Source organism: Miscanthus floridulus, chromosome 9 (assembly GCF_019320115.1).
Source record: "Miscanthus floridulus cultivar M001 chromosome 9, ASM1932011v1, whole genome shotgun sequence".
Classification (NCBI taxonomy): domain Eukaryota; kingdom Viridiplantae; phylum Streptophyta; class Magnoliopsida; order Poales; family Poaceae; genus Miscanthus; species Miscanthus floridulus.
In genome coordinates, this window is record NC_089588.1 from 59,478,117 (window position 1) to 59,502,247 (window position 24,131).

The window sequence follows — 24,131 nt, forward strand, 5'->3', positions numbered from 1 at the left end:
TTTAGGATGAGACATTTTTAGCCAACAAACTTAAATCTTGGGCAATACTAAGTTACAGCCTAGGTACAGATGAATTATAGATAGAACAACTATTCATCATTTCAACAAGAGAGAAACTAAATATTCTTAAATCACATATGAGAGTGGAATAATTGTTTTTTGTTGTTTTTATCATATAACTTTTTTTTGATTTTATATTTTTCCTTTTTCATTTTTTAAATGCTAATAATTAAATAAATGCAGAAAATAATTAATGCAAAAAATTTAAATGCGGAAAATGAAAGATACTACTTACCTCTGCGGGGGTCCTCCCCCAAGCTAGTTTGTTGCCTACGGTCCTTCAGCTACTTTTATTATATTGCAGAGGCAAAAACTTGAGGATTTTTTATTATAGCTATTTATTATTCATGCTATATTATTTTGGGTTCACCAAAAGGTTTTGACCTTGTCTCTGTCCATGACTTACCCTTATGGATTTGATTGTTTTCCTACAGGGGTTAGTCTAAATACCCAACCAAAATCTATACTCAGCAGTTTTGATTCAATGATCAAACTAGACTTTAAGTTTTGTTTGACCAAGGTAGGCTAATTAACCTAAGCACTATGCTTAATTTAAAAAGCCTATGAAAGTATGAATTGATTAGAAACCATATTTCAAATCAAAACATACTTGTGTAGAGCAAGGAAGGATAACCAAGATTCATCCAACGGAAGCGAAGGCATTGAAAGGTGAACTAGAGATTCAAAAAATTTATTATAATAATAATTATTATTATTTAAAAATTTTTATTATGAGGCAAAATTTTGAATTTTGAATTTTGAAGCATAAATTTATTTCAAATTTTAAAATTTTAAGATAACTACTGATTTACCTTCGGTAAGGGCTCGACGTTTATAGTCAGGAAAGAGTTTTTCGCCTTCATTGATCTACAGCTGCATGAACATTTTTGAGGGACTTCTCAAGTTGCCCCTGAGGTTTTCCCCGAAATGATCGACAGGAATGGCGGCAACTATTTGTGAAATTTGAGTTTCTATCATTTTGTTAAACTTAATTGATTTTTCACTATGGAGGATAAACTTTCAATTTGAGAGTTGAATTTCTCTAACATTTTATCATTATACAATCAACGTTTTAGTAATTTTAACTTAGCCTAAAACCAAGTCTTTGAAGGAAGGTTGATTCGAATTATAATTAGTAGTTGAAGTTTCGAATTACCTTGTGTGGCGGGATTGGTTGTTCCACCCGTTATTACCTGGTTGGCGAAACTCGTTGTTGATGAAGGCAACTTCTTTGCGGGTTTCAGGGAAATCAGTTCCCCGAATGGCCAATGTTCCCACAAACTTCACACATCATGTGTGAGTGAATGGCCTAGACAGTGCCCACCATGGCGTCTTTTTTTGGGCCCGTTCCTCTAGTCTTTTCATTAATAAATCTATTTTAGCGGAAATCATGTCCGTCTCCTTCACGGTATGCATTCCTTTTTGTGTTTTCCTTTCCTCCCCCAGCTTTGATTTGCCACCATTTTATTGATGAGAGCCATAGCTCCACCAATGGTGAGGGAAAGGAAAGTGCCTCCGGCAGCTGCATCGATGTGGCCCCTAGATATGATTGTTAATCCATCATAAAAATTTTGAAGCACTAACCAATTTTCAATCCCAGTGGTGTGGGCATGCTTGAATGTAGTCCTGCAGCCTTTCCCATGCCTCGGGAATGGATTTCAGTGGCGATCTGCTAGAAGCTAGAGATTCATCCCCTCAGGGCATTGGTTTTGCCCATGGGGAAGAATTTGGTGAGGAATGTCGTGGAACACTTGTCCCATGTCTTGACAGCTTCCTTCTCCTTATAGAACTACTATTTCACCTTTCCCGAAAGGGAAAAGGGAAACAAGCGAAGCCTGATGCTTGTGGGCTCAATGTCCTTAATGATGATTGTGTCGCAGAGCTCGATGAAGTGTTGGAGATACGCAGTTCACGTCCTCGCTTGGCAAACCATGAAATTGGTTTGACTGCACCATTGTGATGAGGCCTGGCATAGAGCTCAAAGTTCCCCTTCCCTATATTGACAACGGGCCCAACAGGCATGTTGTCAACAGCGGGGGTGGAGTAGTCGTGGAGGGTCTTGTCCATGATTGGAGTAGCAGATGGTGTGGGGGTGACTGGTTTGACTATCGGAGTAGTAGTAGAAGAAGAAGCGACATGAGACCATTTTTTCCTTAGGAGTGCCTCTGGATTTTGAGTGTAGTTGTTCGACAGGTCAAAATTGGTCATACACTATCCTATTTTCATCCACAATAGGAGAAAACAAGCAAAGTTAATCTACATAAACAATGGCTACCTTACATGCATATTATCATGAACATGTCCTACTAGATTATGTAATCAAGTATGCCTTCCCCGGCATCAGCGCCAAAAATGCTTATTGGTATTTCTTAACGTCACTACTGAGTACAGGGGTTTGAATCCATCCTTAGCAATGGCACCAGAAATACCTTGTTGGTACTTCTTAGCAACATAACCAATATGTAGCCATGCTACTAAGAAATAGCCTTGATAGTTCCTTAACAATTTTAGATATTTATCCGCAAGCGCATTGAGCTATCATTGTAGCATTTCACCCAAAAGTATTTAGGGTATCATTATTTATATTTTCCCTAAATGAAGGCTTTTGATTAAGAGTCTAGTATGGATATGAACATGAATAATAATGCTTGCAAGTACACCAATGCTTATAATAGGGGTAAAAATAGTAATTCCAAGATAGTGGACACACTTGGCCATTCCTCAAAGGATAAAATAGAATAGAAAGGATAAAAAATAATCCTAAGTTGAGCAGGCATTGGTCTAGTGTAGTCATACAAAGATTAGTTGATAATCACACAAATTACATAATTAGTTTTAAAGCTAAGTGTGAAATAGGTCGGGAGGCCACCGAGTACTGGTCTGCCAATAACCTCATGTGACAATTTAGACTCCTACACCCTAAACGAACGTGGGGGATTACGAAGGACAGACAGGGTTGTCACCACCTGTCGCTTACCCCTCAACTAGAGAGAAGGACAATGTATTCACCTGTCTCTCCATACCGAAGCACCATGTTTGCGTATACTAGAAACTATCCAAATCCCCTCGAGTTCCCGACCCTACTGGATCGATAGGTAAAGAACTTGGGCACACCTGATGGCACTGATGAACCGCCATCTCAACTTAGCTCTAATTCCGATTATATAAGTTATATGATTGTTTAAGCATAAAGTTAAGTGTGCTATTCTCTTGACACATAAACTCTCCACTAGTTCATATATCAAAATCATAACACAATAACTATACTCTAGTTCATAAGTATGACTATAATAAAGTGAAGACATGACTTTGGAAGAACCCATATTGATATTCATACCAAGAATCTCTTCTTCCAAGGTGCCAAGCCCTCCAAGGTGGCTTTGCCTGGCTCTAATACAACTAAAAGGATAAAACTAAAGAGAGTAGAGAGTGAGGTGTTGGCTCAATGTGGTGTGTCTTTAGAGAGGGGGGTACCCCTCTACTTATATAGCAGCATAGGTGGTACTACGAAGCTATAATTGGAGCGAGGACTGACTTCCACCACCTTAGCATGGCTCTGTGCACCACCATAGCAAGGAGGGTTGAGCCGCGCCGACAAGGGGTCAGGAGCCCCTAGGGGTCGGCCGCCCCTTGACCAGTGGCCTCTCACCACCTCCTTCATCTGGCAAGCCATGGGTTGGGCTAGGATTGCTTCCCCGTGGTGTTTTGTCCCCATTTGAATTGATTTGATGGGCGTCTCCCTTGTTCCTTTGCACAAATCAGCATCGGAAAGTGCCTTTCAGTGAATTATTCCATGTATTTGTGTTTGTGACCTACAAAATAATGTTCTCCAAATACATGTGGAACTTGATTAATAGTAATTGCATATGTGATTAAGATTGCTAATTTCTCCTCTTTTTGTGACTTATTTGGCGGTCGGATTTGATCAATAGAGATTGTCAATAGTGTGGGGGATGAACTTCTCTAAAAAATCTTTTGCCATGTGGCTAATTCATCTTGGTTGTCTCTACCTTTAAGCCATGCTCAATTTGCTAAATAACAATCATTCTCTTTCATCTCTATTTGAATAAATCTCTATAATTCTTTCATGCTACCTTTGTTTATTATAGTATGCTTAAGGTTTGGAGTATGATCTTACATCTTCTAAATTAGGCATGGTGCTTAGTTTAAACTATTTTCATGAATTAAATTAGATACTGGTGTATAGTTTGATTCTTGAACCAAAAGGTGTGTTGATTTTACTTCTAAGGGCTTTTCAATTAAGTGCGGTGCTTAGGTGAAAATGCCTTCCTAAATCAAATTAGGACGTGGTGTCTAGGTTGATTTTTGAGCCGATAGTATGCTTTAGTGGGCACCTGGATATTTTGTGGACTAACCCCTATAGGAAACTCTCACATTAGTATTGGTATGTCACGAGATGAATTCAAATTAGAGATGAAGCCTAGGCACATGATGAACTCCAATAACATTGTGCAAAGAAGACACAACTCATTCATGATGGATGGAAGAACTGGATGAATGAATATGAGCTAGGCATGTTCATGGTTTGGCATGAATCTACAAACACAGCCACCACTATAGCTATGGAACAGAGAGGAAGAAGATGAGTGCATAAAACAAAGGGCGAGGTGGAAGGACCAACGAAGTGGCAAGATCAAAGAAACAAAAAGTTGACACGACAAAAGGATGAGAAAGAAAAGGTGCGATCTAGGAAACAAGAAGCTAATGAATAGCTCAAGATGCGAGACTAGACAAGCAAGGAAAACTTCAAGTAAAAGGGAAGAATCATCATGAGTCATCTACCCTTCGTCATATGGTGTCTTCACGCTCTAATGACAAAGGTAACATCCTAAGGTTAATGGTCATTATTTAAAAAGCTTTTCTTGATTCTGGTAGGTACACAAATAAGAAATAAACATGTTTGGGTTACAATGCCATTACTTGATTCAACATGATTAACTGAACATGTTAAGCTTGTTCCTAGCACCACTTTCTTGATCTCATAGTCTTAACCAAATGAGTTAAAAAGTGCACATCTTATCATAGTCTTACCCAAATGAGTTAAAAAATGCACATCTTATCTCTAGAATATGATAGTCATAATCATGTAAAGATTGATACATTATGTAGAAAAAAACAATCCTTTAGTAGGTTAAGCAATTTAACCCTTTTGGCTAAATGTACTTAAATGCTATATTCATGCTTAATCTTCTGATCTTACCACCCATGTTACAATTAAACAAAGCGCATAACATCAACTTCATCTTGTCCCATGTGCCTAAGGTAAGAGAAGAATAAATAAAGTTTTTGGTTCTATTGATGTTTTCCCACCAACAGAGGCCATGCACTTGATCTCTACCTTGTCTTATGAGCATGACACACTTCAAACAAAGTGTAAGGGAAAGATAGTCGACTCCCTAATTTCTACAAGTGAAGGTCCTAAACCTGTCAAACCAAAATAAAAACTTAAAACCAAGACAGGTTTGGTGGAAGAAGGTGACATCACCAATAGAGGCACCACCTCAAGAATTCTCATCTTCAGAGCAAACCAAGGTACTTGATCAATGAACTTCACAAGGAGAAGTCTGGTTCGAAGGACTTACAATACCGAACCCTCACCGAAAGAGCTAGCTTGGGAGAGAAGCACTCCCGTGTATCTAGGTAAGTATTCTTTCCCCTTTTTGTTTTAATTTTAGTTTCTTTTGAATAGTTAAAAAAATGATGAATGAAAAACAAAATAAAAATTTATCTTTACATTAGTCATCTATAGTAATAATGTGTGATCTAGTAAAATTGAAAACAAAATAAAAAAGTGTGTCTAGTTTGCTTTAATTTATTTTTAAGAGTTGAATAAAATAAAGAGAACTCAGAATAATCTCTTAAAATGGAAATGATGAATAGTTGCTCTATTGTAATTCCTGTCGAGTACCTAGTTTTCAGCCTTGAATTCTCCTAAGTTTTGGATAAGATTGTTTTGATATAAGGATTTGTTTTGGATAAGATTGTTTTGATATAAGGATTTGTTTTGGATAAGATTGTTTTGATATAAGGATTTACTCTGAACTTGAAACTCATGGATAGCATATGCTTGATCTAAGTCTAAGTAATTGACAGATATGATATGAGATGGTCTGAGTTGCTATTTATCTTGTTCCAAGTGACACTAAAGTTCCAGAGATTTATCTTTTGAATAAAAATACTACATGACGAGTTCCTGTATGATAAAGCTTGAATTCCCACTTGAGCCATACATGTTATTTAGGTTAGGAAAACATCCACATATATGTTGCTTGCTTTTGCATTGAGTTTTCTCAAGCTTTGTTGACCCTTATGAGAGATTTGCCATGCTCTTAAAATCAAGATGACGTACACACCACCCGAATATGCACTACTCCTACACTGGGGTAGGCGCAAAAATATGCTTTCCATTTAGATCCACCCAAAAATGTTCTACTCCTACACTGAGAGTGAACCCAAAAACATGCTTGTTAGGTTTTCCATCCACTAAATAAATGCTCTAGGTTCTTATTAATATCTCTCCCAAAGTTTTGTTGTAGAAAAGAGACATGGGACTATGCAAAAGTTATTCAAAAGTAAAATAGAAAGAAATGAAAAAAAGAGATTGAAAAAAATGGACAAGTGTTCGATATATCTAAAACAATGGGTACTTAGATGTACCGCCTAAAAAACATGAATTAGATAACCCCTGCTCTCTAGCAAATGTTTCCTAAGTTTCAAAAGAGAGATATGTTTTCAAGCAGCAAAGTAGAATTAGGTTAGCCACCATTATCCCATATATCCACACACATAGCACATCTTGATTTGATTGTATGACTCAACTCTCTTTGGATCTGTTGTTTGACTTTACAATATATGCATTGTAAGTATGCTCTACTTTCTCCCTACCTATGAACTCCACATAGGCCTTAGTAGTAGGAAGAGAAAAGGCATAACATCTTTATTGCCTTGGTGAGGATCCACAAATACCACATATATTGAGAGACTTGAGAGTGTCATACAATGGATTCTCTGAGTTTTATTTTGAAAACTTATAAAAACTCAAGAATAATGGTGAAACAAAGAACATGAGACATAATGCTTGACTTGATCATTCTGTCTTTCAATTGCTCAAGACCCAAGTGAAGGTTAAGAAGCCCCATGGTTGAAGGTAATATGGGTAAGTTTGCAAGTTAGATCTATTTATTCAATTTCGGAGGAGAATTTTTGATTGAACGCATGTGTACTTTTGAGGTGTAAAAACATTGAAGTAACTCCTGATCCATTGTTGAGTTAAGTTTTGCTTAGGGACTGGCAAAGGTTAAGCTTGCGATTGCTTATTGACGGTCACTAACACCAATTATAAACAGTCAACATAACCTACATTTATACTTAATTCCATCACCAAACATAGGTATAGGGGTTTAAACTAATAAATTCTACGAGTTTTGGTGCATCTGTGTTTTCAGCAGGGTTTATCTAGAAAACCATCAAGGGGGACCTATTCATTAAAGGAAATTACGGAATTCCACCATGTAAACAGCGTGGGAAGATTCTAGAAGGCTCAAGGAGGCTCTCCACCGAAACAAACCCCAAGGGGCTACCATATGGGGCTGGCCAGCCCCACCTATGGGCCTGACCAGCCTATGGGTCCCACCAGTCAGCCTCCTGCCTCGAAAGTCAGATTCCTACCACCATTGAGATCCAATCTTCATTGTTTATTCAACTCAGGTTTGATCTGTGGGCTCAGGATTGATGCTTTGACATATATATATTAGCCTCCACCCCCCTCCCTTCAGTAGATCCCTGAAACCATAATTCATATCTTTAGGATTAGAGCCAGCTATCAAGAGAAGATTAGTCCCCCATAGGATCTAGTCTTGTAAATAATAGTGAGATGGAGAGTGATGGAAGAGTTTGGAGGGGATGTCCGGCCTGTTGGTGCTCTCTCTACGGCTTGTACCTTAGTGGATCCAAGTTCTATCTAAGCTTGCCTCTGAAATTTCTCTGGTAATCAACTTCTAATTCAAGTAAGCTTCTTGTTTATATTATTCATCAGGTTCACAACTCGTTTGAGTGCTTTATTCATTATCTAGGAAGAGTAAAGTAGTAATTGTAGTGTAAGCGTGGTGCTTAGACTCTAGTTACTTGTGGATGCATACTACATTCTGGGTCGGTGGTAGCTCGCAAGGGTGACTCTTATAGCCTTGTTGAATCCTCTATAGTCCACCTCCTGTTTGTAGGGCAAGTAGGACATGGTTACTATGGGAAGGATCCTCTGCTGGTCTTTTTCCTTAAGTAATATCCCTAGTTGAATAGTAGAAGACATAGCTTACCCAAGTCAGAACTAGAGAACCTTAGTTTTCCTCTCTATGCTTCTATTTATCTTAACCATGTTGCTACCCCTAGTGAAGTTAGATAGTAGTTAGTCTCACATGTTTCCCTGTGGATACGATACATGGAATACTTTAGGGTGAAAGCTACAGCGGTATCCGTGCGCTTGTGGATTTATCTATGTGCGTTAAATATACCAATAGAAGCTAAGGAAGTAGTGACAAAGAAAAATATCAGAGGATAGAATCTTAACAGCGAAGGCCAAAGTACAGAGGCGGTTAGATGCAAACGTCATCAGAGAAGTCAAGTACTTAGAATGGCTGGCAAATGTTGTAATAGTACTAAAGAAAAATGGAAAGATGAGAATGTGCATAGACTTCATAGATCTCAACAAAGCATGCAAGAAAGACCCATTTTTGCTACTAAGGATAGATACCTCCGTTGATATGGCGGCAGGATGTAAGCGCTTCTCCCTCCTAGACTACTTTTTAGGATATCACCAGATCTAGCTTAGCAAAGAAGATGAGGAGAAGACAAGTTTCACTACCCCCTTTAGAACTTATTGCTACACCAGAATGCCGAAGGACTAAAGAACGTAGGCTCAACCTTCACCAGAATGATGAAGGCATTCCTCGGCCCACAACTATAGAAAAACATCATAGCTTATCTCGATGATATTGTGGTAACGAACAAGAATGAAGATCACATAGCAGATTTAAAGGAAACCTTCGCCAACCTCAGGGAAGCAGGCCTAAAACTAAACCCAAAAAAGTGCATTTTTGGTGTTAGTAGAGGGATGATGCTTGGGTATATCATAGGACCCGAAGGCATTCGAGCTAACCCAGAGAAGATGAAGGCCATAATCTTGATGGTTGAACCATCAACTAAAAAAGAAGTCCAAAAGCTCATAGGGAGGATAACAGCATTGAACAGATTCATCTCAAATTTAGCTAAACATAGCCTCCCTTTCTTTAAGGCTGTAAGAGGCAGAGACAAAGTTGAATGGGGGCCAGAACAGTCAAAGGCCTTCTAGCAGCTCAAGAACTACATGGCAAGCAAACTCTTGGTAATAGTACTAGATCTAGAAGCACCACTACTGCTATATGTGGTAGCCTTCGACCATGCAATCAGTGGGGTACTTGTTCTAGAGAAAGAACAAGAGTCAAAGGTCATTCAACAGCCTATCTATTACATCTCAAAAGCCTTGTCAGGAGCAAAACTGAACTATACAGAGATAGAAAAAATAGCATATGCAGTGTTGATTTCTTCAAGAAAAATGAAACACTACTTCATGGCACGTGAAATCATAGTGCCCTCTTCGTAACCACTTGGGGACATAATCAGCAACAAAGAAGCCTCTGAAAGAATAGGAAAATGGGTAACAGAACTATTTGAGTTTGAACTCAATTATATATGAAGAACAACAATAAAATCACAAGCACTGGTAGATTTTATGGCAGATTAGACACCTTTAGCGCACCATCCCTCACAACCCCAATTACAAACTTGGATGCTCTACTCAGACAGGGCTTGGGGGCATTTGGGAGCCAGAGCCTCTGCCTGTATTGATAGCTCCATTGGGCCTTCGCACAAAATATGCAACAAATAATATAGCAGAATACGAAGGCCTTATACTAGGCCTCAATAGGGCAAAGGCACTCGGAGCAAAAACATAACTTGCAAAAACAAGCTCCCAAATCATAGCAGGACAAGTCAAGAAGGAATACATAGCACGAGAACCAGAATTGATCAAATACCTAGCCACAATAAGGGCTCTTGAGCAAAGATTCTAGGGATTCACCCTAAAGTATATACCAAGAGCAGAAAATGCGAAAGCAAATGAGCAAGCAAAGGCAATAGCAAACAACTTGCCCATACCAAGTGGAACCTTTTACCAAGTGTTGCAAGCGTTGGCCACGCAAGTAACATCGAAGGCATTCAAAATAGTTTTAGTCACTAAGTCCAAGGACTAGAGGTAGATCATAGATTGTCTAAACAGTGTACATCACGCAGAAGATGAGGCAAGCACAGCAAGAATGACAGCAAGAGCAAGAAGCTACATAATGATAAATGAAACACTATACAAGAAAGGGGTTGTTCAACTGTTGCTTAAGTGCATACCTCAAAGCAAAGGCAAAAACCTCCTATAAGATATCCACTCTGGCATATGCGGCTCACACATTGGTCCAAGGGCATTGTCTGCAAAGGCCATCAGGTAAGGATTCTATTGGCCTATGCACATCAAAGACGCAGAAGAAATTATCAAGACATGTCAGGCATGCTAGAGCATGTCCCCTCAATAGTCAAAACCTTCGGCTGTCATACAACTCATCTCACGCACCTGGCCCTTGCAAAGATGGGGCATGGACCTTGTTTGGCCGCTACCATCATCGCAAGGGGGAACAAGTTTGTAGTAATAGCCATAGAATATTTCACAAGATGGATTGAGGCCAAGCCGCTTGCAACAATCACATTAGAGATAGTAAAAAGTTCTTCTTCCAGAACATAATTTATAGGTTTAGAGTGCTAAGAACCTTGACAGTTGACAATGGCAAACAATTGGACTTAGACAAATTCAAGGAATTTTGCAAAAACATAGGCACCAAGATAGCCTTTGCCTCGGTCGACCACCCAGAGTCAAACAGAGCAATGGAAAGAGCTAATAAAGTAATATTCTCAGCAATATCAAGGACCTTATTCAACCTCCGCAAAGGAAAATGGGTAGAAGAACTACCGAAGGTTGTGTGGTCCCATAACACCATAGCCTCTAGAACAATAGACTTTACACCATTCAAACTCTTATATGGTGAAGAAGCAATGCTGCCTAAGGAAATCAAGCATCAGAGCCTCCGTGTCATAAAGCAAGCCCTAGCGGAAGATGAAGAATACTCCAAGGAGATGATCGAAGGCACAAGATTAGAAGCAGTGAAAAACATCATAAAATACCAAGAGCAAACCAAAAAGTGGAGAGACAGTCAGGTAGTCAGAAAGCTCATACAAGACAGAGACCTAGTCCTAAGAAAGAAGCCCAGTGCGGCCAATACGGGAAAGCTCCAACCTAAATGGGAAGGTCCATACATGGTGAAAGCCGCTGAGAGGCTAGGGTCATTTTTCATGATAGCCAGCGTAGGTAAAACAACCACTCATACCAAGAACGTCGATAGTTTGCATAGGTTCTACATATAAAATGCAAAAAGGTGGCCTCTGTGGAACTATAAGCGAAGGTCACCTCACCTATCCTAAGTTTTTAGATTTCCTTTATATTTCATGAAAAAGGGCCTGTACTCTTTTCCTCACAAAGGGGCTCCTAGTAAAGGTGAGGTTTTTAATGAGACTAGACCCATTTAAAAACCTCTAAAAATATAAAGAGGAATTCCCCGAAGAATATCATGAAAAGCAAAGGTCGAAAGTGGCTAGCAATAGAGCCACAACATTCAACAACAACATCACGACAAAGAGGACCTTCCACTGCTTTAGCCGAAGGCTCTAAAAGCATGGAACGACCTCCACGGCTAAAAATAGCCTGTAACCTTAACAAAGCCCTATCCACTTTTAGGCATCAAGGATTCATCAAAATGGCCAAAAGGCCAAAAAACCCAACAAAGACCTACAATGACGACGATGCCCGACGCTACCTTCATGAGTGGAGGATGGCTTAGAATCATTATTCTGAGGCGACTTGGGAGAATGGCCAACTAGAGATTTGCCTCGGGGTCTCTTAGGCTGCCCTTCACATGACTGAGGAGGAGGCCAGCGCCGTTCAGGCATGGCTGGCCGAGTCTGACGCCATTGTGGCAGGTGAGACAAATTCTAGGAACGCCTCCTTCTGATTTCCATTATCTTTATCTTGATAGTCTTTTGTTCCTGTGACTATCAACATTGATAGTGTAGTTGGAGTCTCTCCAACTAGCGGTGAACACGACCATGGACGCCATCAATGCGCAGGGTTCCCCCATTGCCGCTCGTCTCCAAGACATCCTGGCCCGTGTTTAGGAGATTGCCCTCCACGGCGTTCATCACGGTGCGGCGATGGCGCTGACCATAGCACAAGTCCAAACTGGGTACGAGCTCCATGCCATGGAAACTAGTTTTCCAATGGGCAATAGCCCTGAGGAACATGAGGACTTGCTCAAGGAATTTGTTATGGTAGTGGAGGCCATAGTAGACATCACATCCGCCCAGGATGTGGTGAACAAGGTCCTTGATTAGAGTGTATCTAGGGGAATCCGATGAACAAAGACTCCTATTCTTTTCATGATTGCGCCTTAGTGCAATGCCCTTGTGTATGATTGTTTTTGCTTTTTGTTTTTACTCTATAGGCGATACATATCGTATCGGCTTCTTTTGTCTTTAAAGATTTTCATTTTTTGAACTAGAGGCGATACCCTTCCTAGTACGGGCTATTAGAGCCGAGAACGAATTGGCTATCAAATATTGACCAGATGTTAGGATAACATCCCATAGAACTTTTCATATCAAAGGTTAAATGGTTAATCAACCCAGGTCAAGCATTCTATTAAGTGAAACAACACTTCTTTAAGAAAGCCATTAGCTCTGAATCGCACTTACAATTTGACTCAGCATCCACGTATGTTGGCCTAAACTCATCTTCAGGACTCAATGCTTATTTTTTTCCTTTAATCCAATGGCTGACGTGAAGCCATGATTTTTCCACTAAAACAAACTCTCAGAGTTGATCGCTTCCATCGGCTGTTGACTTTCATTGCTGATCTTAATGAAGCCTCCTTCCCATTACTTGCTTGAAAAACATTCAAAGTTTCCTAGTTCCCAAAAGACTAGATCGGCTGTTGCGATGCTCATGGACTCATCAGCACGAACCAGTTTGACATCATCTCCATGCCATTGAATCAAACACTGATGCATGGTTGACGGTATATAGCAGTTCGCATGAATCCAATCACGACCAAGGAGTAAACTATACGAACCTTTTCCATCAACGACGAAGAATGTGGTGAGCAGAGTCTTGCTTCTGATTGTTAGTTCAACGTTTATTGTCCCCTGGGTCTTAGACGTATTACCTCTGAAATCCTTAAGCATCATGTTAGTCTCCATTAGATCTTCTAGTCCTTTGCCAAGTTTATGAAAAGTGGTGTAAGGCATAAGATTAACGGAAGCGCCTCCATCCACCAACATCTTGTTCATCGGCTTCCCATCAACAAGACCTTTCATATATAAAGCTTTTAAGTGCTGATGTTTGACTGGTTTGTCAAATATTGCTTGCTATACAACCGTTAACTTGGCAACTATTTCCTCATACTCTGATTCATCGAAATCCAAATAAACTTCTTGTTCTGTTAGAGCTCTGAATTCTGATGGCAACAGAAAAACCATTTGGATATTAGCCGATGGTTGCTTTCTATCGGTTGTTTGCTTGGTACGCCATACTTCAGGTTTACTGGATGCCTGAGCATGTTCCATCTCTTTATTCCTTAGGCGTCAAACCCTTCTCTTCTGGCTTCTTGTTAAACCTTCTGGACACCATTGGCCCTCCTACCAAACATATTTTTTTCATTGCTTTCCCCTTCATAATCAGCCCAGTTCTGGTCAACAACTCTTTTTTCCAACTGATTATGAACACTTCCATTTTTTAAGCGCCGATCCTTGTTATCATGATGATATGCATCTTGAGTACGGATAGACCGGCGGTTGGTTTGAGATTGCCTAAACTCCCAATATTGATTACTGCATTCTGGACAGTCATGTCTGGTAGGCAACCTCAAACCTTCATTCCAGCAATGTCTGAAGAAAGGACAATTCCAATCTAATTCGTGTCATTTCCTTTCATACCTCTCTTCTTTCAGTTGATGCTGGTATGCTTGATCCTTTAACCAATGCTAATAATCCTTTTCCTTCTACCGCTGCCACTTATTCAACAGAATCCGAGATGTAACCTGTGGCTTTGTTGTCTCTACTTTTGACGTCTCCCCCTGCTCATATCGATTCTTTTGCTTGACACGACATCTTCTAATCTATCTGTATTCGTCAGCCGATATTTGCATCTTGGGATCGACTGTTCTAGCTTCTTTTGATTTGGTTGATGTTAGGACCTTAGTTTTTCCTTTGAATAGCCCAACATCAACCATGTTTTGGTCTCCTAGAAAAGGATTATCATCAACTTTCATTTTTTGAGGCATATCAAATTTGAGCCTCCCCTGCTGAATAGCCCACTATATATGCTGCCGAAAAATTCTGTATTCATTGGTAGAATGAGAAGTAGCATTATGGAATTTGTAGAACTTCTTATTCTTTAATTGATCATGGGGCAACATGACATGACCATCAGGCAACTTGATCTGCCCTTTTTCAAGCAAGAAATCGAATAACTTATCTGATTTGGTGACATCAAAGTCATAGCTCTCCTTGACTCCTCTTCCCCAAGGATTTGGCACCATTACTGTCTTCTTGCCCCAATTCCATTCAACTGCAACAACCTCTTCTTCTTCACCTTCATAGCCGCCATCGACTGAGTATGGATCATAGGCTTCAGCTACTGTGGTACTCTTCTAGAACCGGGTATCTCTGTGCATACTTTGGAATTGGCTATTGAGCGCTACCACTCGTTGAGCCAATTGTCCCAAGTTGTCAAATTCTTGTCCTAGCAGCCTTTCTTTGCATATTGGCAGCATTTCTTGAACAGCTAAAGCAGCCAGTTGATCATTAGCCAAATTTAAGGAGAAGCACAAGTTCCTAGTTTCTTGGAACCTCTGAAGAAATTCAGTGCCCGATTCATTAGTCTTCTGTCTTATAGTTGTTAGATCAGTAATCTTCTTTTCTCCAGTCCCAGTATAAAAATATGTATGAAACTTCTTCTCTAGGTTAGCCCAATTGGCAATGGAATTGACTGATAGTGATGAAAACCAAGTGAAGGCTGGCCCTGATAAGGACAAGGAGAAGAAACAAACTCGATGGGCATCCTCAACTGATGCTTCGCCCAACTATGTAAGATACCGACTGACATGTTCTATCATGCTTGTACTGTCTTAGCTAGTGAACTTGGCAAACTCTAGGAGCCTGTAATTTGTGAGAAGGGTGACCAAATCATACCATTCTAGATATGGGTGTTTGTACAAAAAGGTCAGCTCTTTTTGCTTTAGACTGAACTGATTCTTCATCATCTCGGTCACCCTCAGCAATAATTCATCAGCTTGTGGATTTGGATTCCTCTGCACCTGCTGACCCATCTATGGATTAAAATCCCATGTGTCTTGATATCTTGGATTTGGCATCATGTGAAGGGTGTTATAATCTATGCCAAAGTGATACCCTTGTGGAATCTCGATTCTTGAAGTCTCTGATTGTAGACATAAGGATCCATATCTCTACGGATCCATTGAATTGATGGTGCTATTTTTTGAGCCGACGACGGTATATGGCCTGATGTGCCAAAATTGATCGCCTAGTTTTGACTTTGCCTCGTCGGCTGTTGCACATGCTATATTGATGGTCTAGGATTATACTATGTCTGATTTGTTGTAGTTCCTTGAGTTTGTTCAGATGAACCCTGAATTGTCTAGACATCACCACTACCAGCTGGTGTTGCTTCTTGATGGCTGGTACTGACTTGATTAGTCCCTTAGATCAACAGATCTAGAATGTTGAAATAAGTTGGCCCACCTTGACCAACTAGAAACCCATGAATCGCCTCTCTCATGGCGTTGTGGAATATGTCCATGAAAGCTTTGTTATGGCTTGATATGGCATCATGAATAGATTTGTCAACAACTTCCTTAAAGAAACACCTGTCTTCATCTTCAATTGTATCTGTCTACCCATGTAGTAGAACTCTTGGTAGTGGAATTTTCTGAACAATTGTGTTGTCATGTGTTTTGGTGTAGGACAACAAACATTTGTTCTGAAACTCTTCTATAGCTTTGTTGATGATACCCTTATCCCCATTAGGTAGATCTTCATAATGCAGCATAAGGATGTTGTTGTTGTTGTGAACCATCATGATGATTGTGGGGTTCCACCAGGCATGCCAGAAATGTGTGTCAACACAGAATTTTGTCCCATGCCGAGGACACACGTAACAAGCCAGAAGGGTCCGCTCGATGGAGCTAGAGATCCGTCTAGCTTCAGCACAAGGGTGGTCGATCCTACGCACTCCTCTCGAAACGTGCCAGTCAATTTGACCCTGCAATTGACAAGTAGAGAAAGCTTATCAGTAATTAAGGGCGGAACATGCTGGTGTTGCCAAACAGTCCCGAATGTGTAGCTCTGAGAGCCAATATGAAAGGAGATCAACTAAATATCCGATTCTAGCATATTCATAAGAATAAATCGGTTAAAGCTCATGAGGTTGTGTAAGAAGAATTGGTTATCATTATGAATGTCATTGTTTAAACAAATACTGGTCACTAGCAAAAATATAACAATAGTAATTAGTTCATGCTAAGCCAATGACTACAAGTAACCGAACTCCTTTATAAAAGAAACAGTTCATCATCATTCAACCATTTGATAGAAATAAATCTAATTAACATATTAGATCTCATCTATCGCTATGACCAGTGGGGCATGAGGCAGAATTATGTAGGCTATAGAAACAACAATAGACTCGATAACCCTAACTTATTACTAATATCAGTGGGGCATGAGGCAGAATCATGCATGCCGTAATACAATAATAAGATCATAGGGCTAACACATCTTTCAACCTATCTCTACTTTAATGATCTCGTGATGCGAATTGTTTGTGAAAGCGCTCGATATCGACTAAAACAACTGATTCAGGCATAACGCACAGTTAAGGTCATGCCCTCTCAAGAACAGATCTACCAAATAACAATCCCTACTCCATGGTGCTAACAGTGGGGTGTGAGGTAAAATCACACAAGCCGTGATAACGGGACATGGAATAGTTTCCGCTAACCAATAGATCTACTCAAGATCAAACATGCCCTAACCGCACTCTATGCACGATCAAGATTGATGTAAAACAGCCGATAAAACATAACTCATCGTTTAAAGTATAGATTAGATCAGTTTTAGATTAGCAAACGATGGGTTAAAAAGGATATAAGGCCGATCTAGATCAATCCCAATCGGGCAAAGTGATATTGCTGTAATTAAATAAATAATGGAAGCAATAAACAATATCGGTAACTTAATGAATCTTTTCGAAGGAATGCCACCCTTAGATAGAGCCGATAACTTGACCTTGATCTAGTTCATGCAGTGGGGGTTGACCGGATCGATGCAGCCATACTTGAACTAGGCAAGAATTGACAACTAACTTATACTAGAGTCATAGTGGAGGTCGACCGGATTGATGCAGCCGTACGAACAGAGGTGTAAGCCATGATAGTACTTACAACAAGCAGTGTAGGTCGACCGGATCGATGCAGCCGTACTTGCTAAAGAACTCGCCGAGATCTACTCTACACGTACTCCTAAGGGGTGGCTGGAGCTGAAAAAGTAAATGAATTGTATATTGGATTGATTGTGTGTTTTACAATAGCCGGGGTTTGGTATTTATACCCGGAACCTATGCATGACTCCTATCTAAGCATGACTCATCACAATCTTTGGCCCTACGAGAAAACATTCCTAATTTAAGATAACTTGGACTCTAATCTTTCCCTTTTTGTAGAGTCCAACATGTTTTCTTCTGGCGTCGATCGCAGCCCTCGCCGTCATCTGCTGGCGTTACCTGAAGAAAGCTGATTCTAGTGCTACATTCGAATCAGCTAATTTCGATCTGCACGCAATTGCTTCTTTAATGACATGATCTTGGGAGCTTTCAAATCCCTGCGAGACTCCTTCCAAATTTTGGTGTAAACAGCAATCCAGGCGCAAGCGGAGGCAATGTCCAAGAAATGCTCCTTCAACCTCAGTTGCTTGTTCAAATTGCTCTATGGCCTCTAGAGAAGCATCAAGATTAAAGACCAGCATCTCTGATGGATTCTCAAGTTGTGCCAAAGCCTTCACAACAACTGCAAGATCAAATACGAGCACTCTAGTTTCTTCACAGCAACATGCTAGAGAATTCATGTCAACCCCAAGCAAGCACAAAGATGGAGGCTAGAGCAACAAAACAAACATTGAAGCCTCCACAAGGTGCGCAAGGACAAAGACCAATACCTCAGCTTCTCCATGCGAGCACATGGACTCATACTCAACGTCGACCAGAGAATAGAGAAGCGGAGGCAAGAGAGAGAAAGTAAGCTATAGAAAATGTAACCCTTCGGCCTAGCTAAAACTCATAGCAAGAATCTTTTATAATAACAAGCGCACAGCTAAACAATCCAGGAAAAGTTCATTAAAAAAGTAGATATGATTACAACAACAACGCATTAGAAGTGCAATAGTACAAAAGCCCGAAGGCAATAATAGAGCAAATCACAAAAGGCGTTAAGGCCTTCCAAGCAATATCTAGAAGGTCACGAAGGCCAATCAAACAAATCAACATGAAACTAAGGTTGAGGCCCTCGATAGGAAAGCGACCTAGTAAACTCCACACGTTCATTATCAATATCATACTTCATGAAAGCAAACATGTCACAAACAGAACGCTAGGAAAAAGCTTCCCATCAATATTGCCACAGTTTACCACTAACATAAATCCCATCTTGATACATAGTAATAGGGGGCACGTCCTGCATAAGGCCAGAGAAGGAAACCTGCGCAGGACAAGTTCACAATTTAGACCTAAATATATACAAAAGGATGGGTGTCTATAGCACATCGCCTTCGACCAAGCCTAAAATACTAACTAAAACCTAGACACTACACCTCTAGGTCAACAGGAGTAGGCATAGGCTCCTAGGACTTTAGGACCTCAGTAGTAGGGGAAGGAGCCTTCAGAGTTAGCGCCTTCATAGCCTAGGAAGATTGCGCCCTAGTAGTACCACATGCAACCTCCTTCTTCTGTAACTCCTTCAAAAACAATGCAAAGTTATAAAAACAACAAACAAGTGATAGAAAACTTAGGAAGAAAAAACCAACCTTAGCCTGGCGTGCCTCCACCATCGAGCGAGCCTCCATCCACCCAAATTTCACCCAGAACGACTTCATAAAGTGGCAGACCGGTATTCTAGCATCGCGCGAAGTCACTCCAAGATCGGTCAGGCCCTCAAGGTCTCTTTCCTTCACATCTTTGGCATGCGGGCAGCCATCCTATGCCAGCATCTTGGAAAGGTTGGTGGTGGAGGCTAGAGCTCCAAAGTCGAAAGCGCCGCCAACAAAGTCATGGAGCTTCAAGAAGTTGGCCTTCATCTAAGAAAAGATATTGAACGCCGAAGGCTTAGAGGGCAGCGGTGATGTAGAGCCTCCGAATTGCTCGAGGGCACCCACATAGAGCTTAGCTGTGGCCAGTCCAATAGTTTTGGTGTCCTCAAGGCGCTTAGTCAGCATGTCCACTTGTGACTTTAAGGCAGCACTGGACTCCCTCTCGGCATCCACCTCCTTGCGAAGGTTATCGGTCATCTCAATGGCTTTTAAGGCATGCTCAGCAGCCTTCACGCCATCCACCTCTTTGCTCAATGAATCAACATTCTTCCATAGATCCTACATGTCATCTTGGGCAGTGCGGAGGCCACCAGCCTCCCCCGTAAGCTAGGTCTTCTCGGCCTCAAGGGTGTCCACATCTTTCTTTAGGGCCTCGATGGCCAGGTTGTGGTCAACCACCTCCTACATACCACGCTCCTCGATAGCCTCTAAAAGATAATGACTCTATCAAGTCGAAGGTTAGACACAACACAACAGAACAACAATAAGAAAAATAAAACTAAAAACATACCACACATTGCTGCTCCAAATTCATCCGTAGTAGCTTGAAGTAATCAACACTCTTCAACTGGTGGCGGAGGCGGCCTAATAACAAATCAAACATAAGAAACATAAGACCAAAACCAAGAAAACAAAAAAATAGAAATATCAAGCTCCTATATCATTATAAACAGCTTCAAGAGTTTATGCCCACCCACTTATTGTGTTGTCAAAGGCACCTGAAACAACAACTAAACATCAGTAAAACTAATAAAAAAGGAAAGTGTAGAAACAGAAAACAAGAAGAGCCAACCTTTGTCGCCAGCTAGGCCCGGGGTAGATGGGTGAGGAGTCGCACCCACAAGTAGTGGCCACGAAGTTCCTCCTAAGCTGATCCGAGCAAGGTCCACACTAAAAGGATCATTAGGTTCCCATGGGCCTTTGTCAACCCCACTGAAATAATCAAAATAAGTTAAGTCTCGATAAAACTAAAAACACAAACAACAACAAAAAAACAAAGTTAAAAGACAACTCACCCAGATGCAGAGGGCTCGAAACAGCATCTAAGGCACCAACATCCTCGGCATGATGACTTGTGGCCTAAAACACCATGCCCTAGAATGGAGCAGCTAGAGAACTCACCTCCGCTTCATCCTCGGACACTTCCAAAAGACTAGTAGAAGGACGACGATGGTAAGCACTAGCAGCCTCCCCTTCTCTCAGTGAAGAAGCATCACCACTACCGGTACCTTCACCCTCAGAGCCGGAAGAGTCATCACCCAAAACACAGGGCATAGGCGCCGCGATGGAGAGTTCACCAGTAGGGCCACCACCCATTCCTTGAAGGGCAGTGTCGACAAAATGATCACCACCTAGATCTAAAGAGGTGGCAGAATGCTCACCATCCATCCCAACATCCATGGAGGCCGAACCTCCACTAGCATTCTCCACAACCTCCTCATCGGCCTTAGTTGAGGTAGCGGTGAAGGTGGCAGTAGAAGCACCCATGGTCTTTTATCTTTTACTAATGATCTTAGATGTGCCAGTACCGTTTCTCTTCTTAGCTTCAGCCATAGCAGTCGTGTTCTTGGTAGCGACCTTCTTAGCCTTATCTTTTAGCAACTTATGTACCTTTACAGGCACATCATGCTCCTCATTATAAATCCCACATTCCTCAAAAACATGATTAAGACGAGCATCATGCCAGCGATGGCCCTACATGCTAGATACTCCTTATGTGGGGGTATTAACCCCTATACCCTTACGGCTAGGCTTGGGCCGGCCCAGATCAGGGGGTTCGGTCCATTAGAAGACGACGCGTGGCCCGGCCAACCTGTTCGGAATCGCATGCAAGGAATCAAGGTAGATTTGGAGATCAAGCAAGATCCCGGTCGGTTAGAATAGGAATCCTTATCCGGTTGCCTATGGCAATTGTAACTGGCTAGGATTAGTTTCTAGATCTATAACCCTACCCCCATACTATATAAGGTGGGCAGGGGACCTCTCTAAAAAACATCTCTCATTAACATACATCAATACAATCAGACGCAGGACGTAGGTATTACGCCTTTACGGTGGCCGAACCTAGATAAAATCTTGTGTCTGCCTTGTGTCACCATCTTGTTTGTAGCTTGCGCATCTGTCTACCGATAATCTACTACCTTGGGCATACCCCTAGGTAGACTGCCGACCATATTTCGTCGACAGTGGCGCGTCAGGTAGGGGGTGTGCGTACTGCTCTCGAAGCGAACAAGATGGTCATCATTTCTGGCTCCGTGGCTATGTCGAATGGCCTCACGTCACCATCAGCCAGATCACCTGGACCACTGGCTCCGATGACTTCATTGCCATGATCACAGAGGAGGCGCGGATTCAATCCATGTCGACCACTGCTCCACCTACATCGGCTACGGCTCCGACCATGGTGGATCTGGCTCCGACCATGGTGGATCTAGCTCCGACCACGTCCACATCATCTTCAGCCACGTCGACAACCCATCGTCCACTTCCTCACTACAAAGGGAAGTAGATCGACAACACCGACCTGCTTGACTCCATCAATCGGGTCGGCACCAAACTTGCTAAAACCCTAGCTCTGGTAAGTTCAATTAAAAGTCAACCTAATGAGCAGCTAACCGCTACCCACAATAGATCTACCCGACGAGCTTAGGCTAGTCATCCTGCATGACTCAATATGGATCTCGTGGTCACATCTACTCCTGAAGGGTGCTTTGCTCGTCATCGGCCAGCCTTCGCGATGGGTCTCTAGCTCTCCAAGCATGAAGCCTCGATGGAGAACCACCAGGTCTAGCCCTACGGCCTGCGCAACTTCATCAACATGGTCCGAATTGAGGATTATCAAGAAGGATCTGTCCACACAGTTCAAGAGGGTGACTCCAGCTCTTCATCTAGCATCACATCCAATGCCTTCGTCCACACCGAGCTCTAGCATCATGATGATGAAGGCGTTGAATACGATCTGGATATCCCAGACCACGCCCTGGGGTTCCCACAATTCCCGCCTTTCCCACCAAGGCTAGGGGACTTGATCAATGTTGTCAGTAATGACGAACCACTGGCAACTGGCGAAACAGAACAAGAAAGGCTTGCACATGAAGCATGCAATATTGACCGGTTTAATCACCGATAAATCAAAGCCGAGGCAGAAGAGGAGGCATGATGAGCCACGTGACCTTAACAATGCCTTCGACAGGGTGGGGGACAAACAGGTCTTTAGGACTCCAAGCGCCAATGTAGTTGTTACTATGGCGACAATGCAATGACTACCCAATACCCCGGAAACCCAGGCAGTTCACGATGATATACAAGCTTATCTGATGGCTGCTATGGCTTAGACCGCTAAGATTGTAAATCAAGCCCGGGCTCCATCCATCTCAGTCGAGTCAAGCCACAGCCGCCAGTACTCAAGTCGCTCACAGCCACTCAACCAACGTGGCTCGCGCAACGATGACCCCTCAGACAACCATCATGGCAGAAACGGTGGCCATGATGGTGGTCGGGACGACAAACGCCGCAACTATCAGGACAACAACTATTGAGACAACCATGACAATTGCCGTGATATCCGCAGTCGTAGGGTTAACTAGGGTGGCAACCGGGATCGCCGTGATGGCAATAACGATCTCCGCCATTACCTCGAAGAACGCAATCTGTGCGATCGCATCAACCAGAGAGCCCATGATCGTGCATCCCACGAAAGCCATCGTCGTATGGAGTATGATACTACCCATGGCCCTCCGGGTCTGAAGCAGTTTACTTCTCACCTTTGCCAAGTCATATGGCCCAAGAACTTCAAGCTCGAGAAGCTTTAGAAGTACGACGACAAGGAGAACCCCGAATTATGGGTTATGCTCTATGAAACCGCGTGTAGATCAGCCATGCCTGACGAACACGTCATGTCTAATTACTTCCTAGTCGCCGTCGGCCATGCAGGCCACCAATGGCTGGTCAACTTGCCGGCGAACTACTTCGATTCTTGGTAGGAGCTCAAGCAAGCTTTCATTGACAACTTCATTGCTACTTGCGAGCAACCAGGAAACAAATATGATCTGCAGCGGATTCGAGATCGGAAAGATGAGCCACTGCGTGAGTATGTCCAGCGTTTCTCAGAGATGCGCATCAAGGTCCCATCAATCTCCGACAATGAGGCAATCAAGGCTTTCATCATTGGCCTCTGCTTCCACGATGCCCTAAGGGACAAGCTCCTCTGCAAGAGACCTAAATCAGTCACATCACTCCTGGCCACTGCTAAGAAATATGTGAATGCCGATGACGCTAAAAAGATAATTATCGAAGAAGCAGCAAGGGTTCCATGCTCTGACCACCCCCCACACCACAACGACTACCGCGGCAACCGTGGTCGGAACGACAATTTTGACCGCCGCAACCAGCGCAACGACTCCTGCGACCACCGTGACCAACGTAATCAGCGGCGCAACTGCCATGACGATTATAGGGGCAAGCGTGCTCGAGAAGACGACGGCGAGGTC

At 42.0% G+C, this 24,131-nt stretch overlaps 1 non-coding gene across 1 annotated transcript; it reads left to right on the plus strand.

Annotated features, from left to right (window-relative positions):
- Window positions 1-1,653: 1,653 nt before the first annotated feature.
- LOC136484495 (small nucleolar RNA R71) lies at window positions 1,654-1,762 on the plus strand. Its single transcript, XR_010766016.1, has one exon. It is a non-coding gene; the product is annotated as a small nucleolar RNA R71 (small nucleolar RNA).
- The last annotated feature ends 22,369 nt before the right edge of the window (window positions 1,763-24,131 follow it).